General features: G+C 41.2%; 1 protein-coding gene across 1 annotated transcript in view; it reads left to right on the forward strand.

Moving 5' to 3' along the window:
* TSPEAR (thrombospondin type laminin G domain and EAR repeats) overlaps positions 1-7,790 on the forward strand; it is a 311,553-nt gene that overhangs the window by 189,561 nt on the left and 114,202 nt on the right. The gene's annotated exons all lie outside the window — the stretch shown is intronic.

Consider the following 7,790-nt stretch of genomic DNA (forward strand, 5'->3'; position numbering starts at 1 on the left):
TTTTCATTTTAAGAGCTTGTTTTACATTCAACATAATGCATACATTTAGTTTCATTCCCCATTCACTGTTCAACCCTAAGCCAGTCTCCTCCCTTCCCTACCCAGTAAACCTCTCTTTGTGCCCCTCGTATTTATGCACTCCTGTTTGTCCTGCATTTCCTCGATTTGAATGTTGGTCTTCTGGTGTCCCATAGTCTATTGCTCTAAGGAATGTATTACCATAGAGTATGTGGGTGTGTCATCCTGGGTTGAGTGGTCTTTGTGTACATCCTTTTAACCATTGCACTGGGAGCCTGCTCCTGGGGCTGAGTTTTATTCCAGGTGCAGAATGTATTCCAGGGCCCTAGTATTGGGAGTCTCACCAGATTTCATCTGACCAGTAATTCTGGTCATTATTGAGTTTTTGAATTTTGTTCCACATTTTCCCTCCCACTCTATCCAGGATCTCCAGATTTGATCCTTTCTGAGGCAGTCACTTTTCCATTGAGCTTTTGTTGGTGGATATGTTTCACACAGATGTAGTTACACAATATCTAGACTTCTGTGGCCTGTTTTCCTATTTGGCATCTAATGTGAACATTTATTTTTTAAATTCTGATTTGGGTGAAAGTTTAGAGACCAAATTCCTTTTCCTTACAGCAGTTCATATACACCTTGTCTAATGACATTGACTGCAATTTCCCACAGTGCAACAGCTCGCTTCCCAACTCCTCCCCATAGTCACCTCCTCCCTGTATCCTTCCCTCCCATGCACTCCTGGCCCCCCAGCTATTTCCCTGTGCATACACAGCCCTTCTATTCTCCCATGATTGATCTCTCCAAGGAGTGTATCTACCTAATGTAAATGTTCAGCTCATATACCTGGCTTTTGTTTGGCTGGAAGCCATAGGAGTGTGTTCAATTCCAGACCTGTAGGGCAGCTAGGGGCCATAGTCTCAAAGGTTCCACCAGGATCTCTCAAACCAGCAAACTTGGTCCCTTTTTGTTTGTTTGATTTTGAGTTTTGTTCCATATTGTTCTACTTTATCCAAGACATCCTACAGAGATCCCCCTCCGAGTGGTTGACAATGGTAGCTGGACACCATCTAGTTCTTTGGGTCTCATAGTCATATAGGCTGGACCAATTTTTTCCATGCATCTGTGTTTTTCTCTTTCTTCTTTGCTCTGGACCAAGAAAGACTCACTGTTACATCTTGATGGCCTCTTGCAAGCTTTTAAGATCTCAGTCACTACTCATCAAAGTGGGATGTGGAACAATGTTTTTGTGTAGTATGTTATGCCAATTGAACTTGATGTCCCTTGCAACCATGGTCCTGACCCCACAGATCCCACTGTTTTCTCCCTTCGAGTCAAGCTGTGGTCAAGAAGTGACTACAACCTTGTCCCTTGTCAGCTCTACTATATATCTGGGAATTCTTACAGAACATACAAATACACTTCTAGAAATATTGGCTGCCAACCCTATATATGGTCATGGTTACACTGTCCCCTGCATGTTGTTGTTGTTGTTATGTGCCGTTGAGTTGGATCTGACTCATAGCAACCCTTCCTTGTGTTTCTGAGGCAGCATCACTACAGAAGTATATTGCCCAACATTCCTTCTGAGGAGTGGCTGTGGGTTTCAACCCTCAGCCTCCTAGTTAGCAGTCAAGTGCCTTAGGCACTAGGCTACCAGAGCTCCTGCATACATATACCTACTCATTCAGCCTGTCCACCCATCTATCCACCTGAATGTCAAGGTTTGCCATCACTGAAAACACAGTTCTGTGTATACGAAAGGGTTCATCTTTGTTGTCTGTACCTCCCATGCACATCTCTATGTCTTCCTTTTCCTCAATGCCACCATGTTGATCACTCACATTTGGTACATTGTCCTTCCCTTCACCCATATCAATACTTGTCTCTAGCTATCTAGCAGTGTTCCCTCCCCTCCTCTCCTACCTCTGGTAACTAACAAAGAAAGTTTCCTTCTGTATAGAAAGCTTTGTTGAATTTTTACAATAATGAACTAAAACCAATATTTGTCCTTCTGTGATTAACTTATTTCCTCAGCATAATGTCCTCCAAGTTCATCCATGTTATGTGGTGTTTGAGAATTCTACATTATTCTTTAGGGTCACATAGTATTTCACTGTGTGTATATACCATAGTTTGCTTATCCATTCTTCAGTGGATGGGCACCTAGGTTGTTTCCATCTTTTTGCTATTGTAAATAGTGCTGCAATGAACATGGGTGTGCATATCTTTGTTCTTGTTCTGGCTGTCACTTCTTCAAGATATATACCTAGTAATGGAATGACTAGGTCAAATAATATTTCTAATTTCAACTTCTTAAGAAATCACCATACTGCTTTCCATAGTGGTTTTGTCATTTAACAGTTACAGCAGAAGTGTATGAGAGTCCCAATCTTTCCACATCCTTGCCAGCATTTGTTATTTTCTGTCTTGTAGAACTTTGCTACTAGTGCTGGGGCAAGATGGTATTTCATTGTTTTTTTTATTTGCATCTCTCTAATAGCTAATGATCATGAGCATTTCTTCATATGTTTGTTGGCCACTTGAATATCCTCCTTGGTGAAATGTCTCTTCATGTCTTCTGCCCATTTTTTAAATGAATTGTTTGTCTTTTTGTTGTTGACATGTTGGAGTTTTGTATAAATTTGAGAGTTAATTCCCTTGTCACATATGTCATTGCCAAATATTTTTTCCCAATCTGTATGTTCTCTTTTAACTCTTGGAGAAGTCTTTAGAAGCACATAAAAATTTAATTGTTAGAAGGTCCCATCCATCCAGTTACTCTTCTTCTGTTTGTGTATTTTAGGTTATACTTGATAGTCTATATATGCCATATATTGTTGTTGTTGTTGTTATATGCCGTCGAGTCAGCCCAGACTCATAGCGACCCCTCCTTGGGTTTCCGAGGCAGTATCTCTATGGAAGTAGATTGCCCAACCTTCCTTCCGAGGAATGGCTGGTGGGTTTGAACCGCCAGCCTTCTGGTTCGCAGTCAAGTGCCTTAGGCACTATGCTACCAGAGCTCCTATGCCATATATTAGGGCCCTTAAATTTGTCCCCAGTTTTAGGTTTCACATTTTGATCCATCTGGAGTTGGCTTTTGTGTATGGTGTGAGGTAAAGATCTTGTTTCATTTTTCTGCAAATAGATATTCAGTTTTGCAAGCACCATTTGGTAAACAGACAACCTCTTCCCCATTTAATGGGTTTTGGCCCTTTGTCAAAGATCAGCTGACCATAGGTCAATGGATCTATTTCTGGATTCTCACTTCTATTTCATTGGTCTATCTGTCTGTCATTGTATCAATACCAGATAGTTTTGACTACTGTGGTTGTATGGTAGGTTTTGAGATCTGGGAATGTGAGACCTCCTACTTTGTTCTTCTTCTTCAATAGTGCTTTGCTTATCCAAGGTCTCTTTCCTTTCCATATAAAGTTAGTGATTGGTTTCTCCACATCCTTAAAGAATGTTGATGGGATCTGGATTGGGATTGCACTGAATGCTTAGATTTCTCTGGGTAGAATTGACCTGTTCATAATGTTCAATCTTCCTATCCGTGAACATGGTATGTTCTTCCATTTATTTAGATCTCTGATGGTTTCTTGAAGTAGTGTTTTGTAGTTTTCTTTGTCCAGATCTTTTGTGTCCCTGGTAAGATTAATTCCCAAGTATTTTATTTTTAGTTGGTAGCTATTGTAAATGGTATTGATTTCCTTATTTCTTTTTCAGCAATCTCTTTGCTGATGTAGAGCAATCCGACTGATGTTTGTATGTTGATTTGGTATCCTGCCACTATGCTGACTCTCTCAATTAGTTCCAGTAGTTTTTTTTTTTTTTTTTTTAACTGAATCTCTTGGTTTTCTAGGTATAGGATTGTATTATCAGCAAATAGAAGTAGTTTAATAGTTTGACTTCTTCCTTACCAATTTGGATGCCTTTGATTTACTTTTCTTCCTTATTGCCCTGGCTAGGACTTCCAATACAATGTTGAATAGAAGTGATAGAGGGCATCCTTGTCTGGTTCCTGTTCACAAGGAAATGGTTTCAGTCTCTCCCCATTGAGAATAATGTTGGCTGTTGTTTATGCATATGTGCCTTTGGTCCTGTTGAGAAATGTCCCTTCTATAAATATTTTGCTGAGAGTTTTTATCAGAAAAGGGTGTTGAATTTTATCAAATGCCTTTCTGTATCGATTGACATGATTATTATCATAATCATGTGGTTCTTTTCCTTTGTTTTATTTATTTGATGGGTGATGTTGATTGTTTTTCTAATGTTGAATCATCCTTGCATAACTGATATGAACCTCACTTGGTCATAATGTATTATTTTTTGATACGTTGTTGGAGTGTACTGTCTAGGATGTTGTTGAAGATTTTTGCGTCTATATTTGTGAGTGATATTGGTCAGTAGTTTTCCTTTTGAGTGATATCTTTGCCTTGTTTTGATATCAAGGTTATGCTTGCTTCATCAAATGAATTTGGGAGGATTCCATCCTTTTCTATGTTCTGGAATAGTTTGAGTAGGATTGGTGTCAGTTCTTCTCTGAATGTTCAATAGAATTATCCAGTGAAATCATCTGGGCCAGGACTTTTTTTGTTGTTGTTAATTTTTTTATGACCTGTTCAGTTTCTTCTTTTGTTGTGGGTTTGTTCAAATTTTCCATGTCAGTCTGTGTTAGTTTAGGTAAATAGTGTGTTTCTAGAAATCTGTCCATTTCTTCTAGGTTTTCAAATTTGTTAGAGTACAGGTCTTTGTAGTATCCTGATATTATCCTTTTCATTTCAGTTGGTTCTTTTGTGATGTCCCCCAACTCATTTCTTATTTGTGTTGTATGTATTCTCTCCCTCTTCCCCTTTGTTAAATTTGCCAGTGGTTTGTCAATTTTACTAATCTTTTCAATAAAACAACTTCTAGTCTTGTTGATTTTTTCTATTGTCTTTCTATTTTCTGTTTCATTGACTTCTGCTTAAATCTGTATTATTTCCTCTCTTGTGGTGGACTGTAGGCTTTTCTTGCTGTTCTTTTTCTAATTGCTGGACATGGTGGTTTAAGGTGTTGATTTTGGCTCTTTCTTCATTTTTGATGTGTGCCTTTATTGCTATAAACTGGCCTCTGACTGATTTGACTGTGTGACAAAGATTTTGGTATGTTGCATTTTCATTCTCACTTGATTCAAGGAATTTTCTTATTTCATTTTTTATTTCTTCTATTAGCCAGTCATTCTAAAGGAGGGTGTATTCAGTTTCCATGGGTTTGCTCTTTTTCTGTTGATCTTCCTATTATTGATTTCTAATTTTATAGCATTGTGATCTGAGAAGATGCTTTGCATTATTTCAGTGTTCTTAAATTTATTAAGGCTTGTTTTATGACCTACCTTGTGGTCTATAATATGAACATTTTTGAGTGTTTATGTTATAGTTTAGAGTGGCTATATAAAACTCACAAGAGATATCCTTTACTTTTTCTTATATTAGACTTCAAATAATTTTCAGTTTTCTTGAGGTATGAAATTTTACAAGTCTCTTAAGATGACTCAAAGAAAAAGAAACAGGAATGCCTTTCTCTTGTTTCTAGAATGATAAATGTGACACTGGACTATAACCACGTTTGCAAGATTATCGTTAGCCCCATCATCCAGACACAATCCTGCCTATTGCGGGGCCAGTTCTGATAACCACACATGCTCATCAGCAGCCTTAGCCCTACAACCACAGAGTCAGGAGTCATCCTTCTGTCCATAGATGAACTTAATGATTATGGACAGATAATCTCCCCTCATCAGAGCAGTGTTCACTCTGCAAGCTAGTCCTCGTGCCTCATGTGTAGGCAGGGGGCATTCAAGGTGGATGATGCTTGGCCCCTACCTTGGAGGTCTCCTATGTCCACAGCTGGAGAGCAGGAGTGGCCATGGGAGGTGGCAGGAAGGGAATGCTCATGGGAGGCAATAGGAATAGAAATGGGAGGCTCAGAGCTGAGTGGGGTTGGGTAATGGAGAGGAAGAATGTGAGCCAAAGCCCAGAGCTGTGTGATCACCTCATTTGGACTCAGGGGAGTACCCAGGCCTGGAAAACAAGATGGGGAAGAGAGAAGGGATGGCAGAAGATTCAGTGTCTACACTCTCTGCTGCCATGTGATGCCATAGGTCACTTTGGAGTACCTTCCCTTGAGGCCTAAAAGCCAGTCCCAGCTCTAGTCAGAAGAGCTCCACAGTCTGGTCCTTCTCCCTACCCTGATCAGGGCTGAGAGGGCCCTGGGAGTGGTGTGGTCACCAGGGCTGCCTGTATTATGAAGCCTGCAGGCAGAGTGTGAGTCCTGCCTCAGGAGAGCACAATGAGGCCTCAGCCCTACAGGTCTCAGCACCACATATGCCCTCAGGGAACCCTGGGCTGGCTTATTTGCAGTCCTGACTAGTGGAAGATTGCTAAGGGAGCCTCAGCTATAAATGCTGGCTACGGAAAAGGATGAGGGACCCCATGACCAGGCACTTTGTGCTTATTGGGTTGTAGATATAGTGCTGATCAAACCCACCAGCCACTCCTCGGAAGGAAGGTTGGGCAATCCTACTTCCGTAGTGATACTGCCTTGGAAACCCAAGGAGGGGTCGCTATGAGTCGGGGCCGACTCGATGGCAAACAACAACAACAACAACAACAACATGGATTATGGGTGGTTTTACATAGAGCATGTGGTATGAGAGGACCACTACCAGAGTCCCATGTACAGCAAGACCTGAGGTTTGTGCATTTACTTCAACAATTCCAGAAGGTGACACAGAAGGCTGGGTTCATGGCCACCACCTCCCAATGATGTCCTGGCCTGTAGGAGACAAGGGGGAACTGAGGGAGGAGACTTTATTCTCAGTGGCACACAAGAACCGTTGCAGGTGTTGTCTGAGGTTTGAGGGCAGAGGAAGGTGTGAGCATCCGTGCATAGTTTGTATAAAAGTTGAAGTTCCAATGCAGCAGAAGGCATTCGCACCTCATGGGATCCCTACTGTGCTGGGTCTGCATCCCACCTGCACTGATCTCTGCAGCCAAGAAGACATGGTTCTCATACACCTGCCCATGACTCACCAATGAGACATAGGCCCTCCAGATCCACTGATGTGGACATTACCCCCAGAGCAGGTCTGATACAAGGCCAGGTGAGCATGCTTATATGGATCTATGACTGTGTCTCCCATTCCAATATTCAACTCACCAAGTGTTGTAGTTATGTTTGTGTGTCAACTTGGCTGGGTCTGGCTGAGTGGAACTTACATTGGACTTAAGTTAATGACCTGCCATATGGTTTGGTAAAACCGGGACTGTGCCTTTATACTTGTCAAGCTTGGGGCTTCTCAGTCACAGCAGCCAGCAGCTGTCTGAGTGAAGAAACACTTCTAGCTCCAATGGGCTGGAAGCAGGAAGCAGAGCTGGACCCCAAGACTGAGGGCCTTTCACCAATGCCCTAGAGCCTGGCACTTTGAAGTTGAACTTAAAGCCTCCAAATTGTAAGAATAAACTCCTGTTTGTTAAGGCCATCCTATTTGTGGTATACTCTTGTCAGAGTGGTACTAGGTAACCAGAACACCAAGAAAATAAGACAATGAGCAAATCCCACAGGAAACCGCAAAGGGCTTCCCTTTAAAAACTGACTGACAGCTTCTGTGCTGGTGTCTTGCAGGTATTTTTCTTTTTTTTATTAGGATTTGGGTGAAGATTTACAGAGTAAATTCACTTTTCATACAGCAGTTCACATATACTTTGTCTCATGTCATTGACCAAAATTTA

This window comes from Orycteropus afer, unplaced genomic scaffold, assembly GCF_000298275.1.
Source record: "Orycteropus afer afer isolate SDZICR_OR568_19922 unplaced genomic scaffold, OryAfe1.0 scaffold00179, whole genome shotgun sequence".
Taxonomy (NCBI): Eukaryota; Metazoa; Chordata; class Mammalia; order Tubulidentata; family Orycteropodidae; genus Orycteropus; species Orycteropus afer.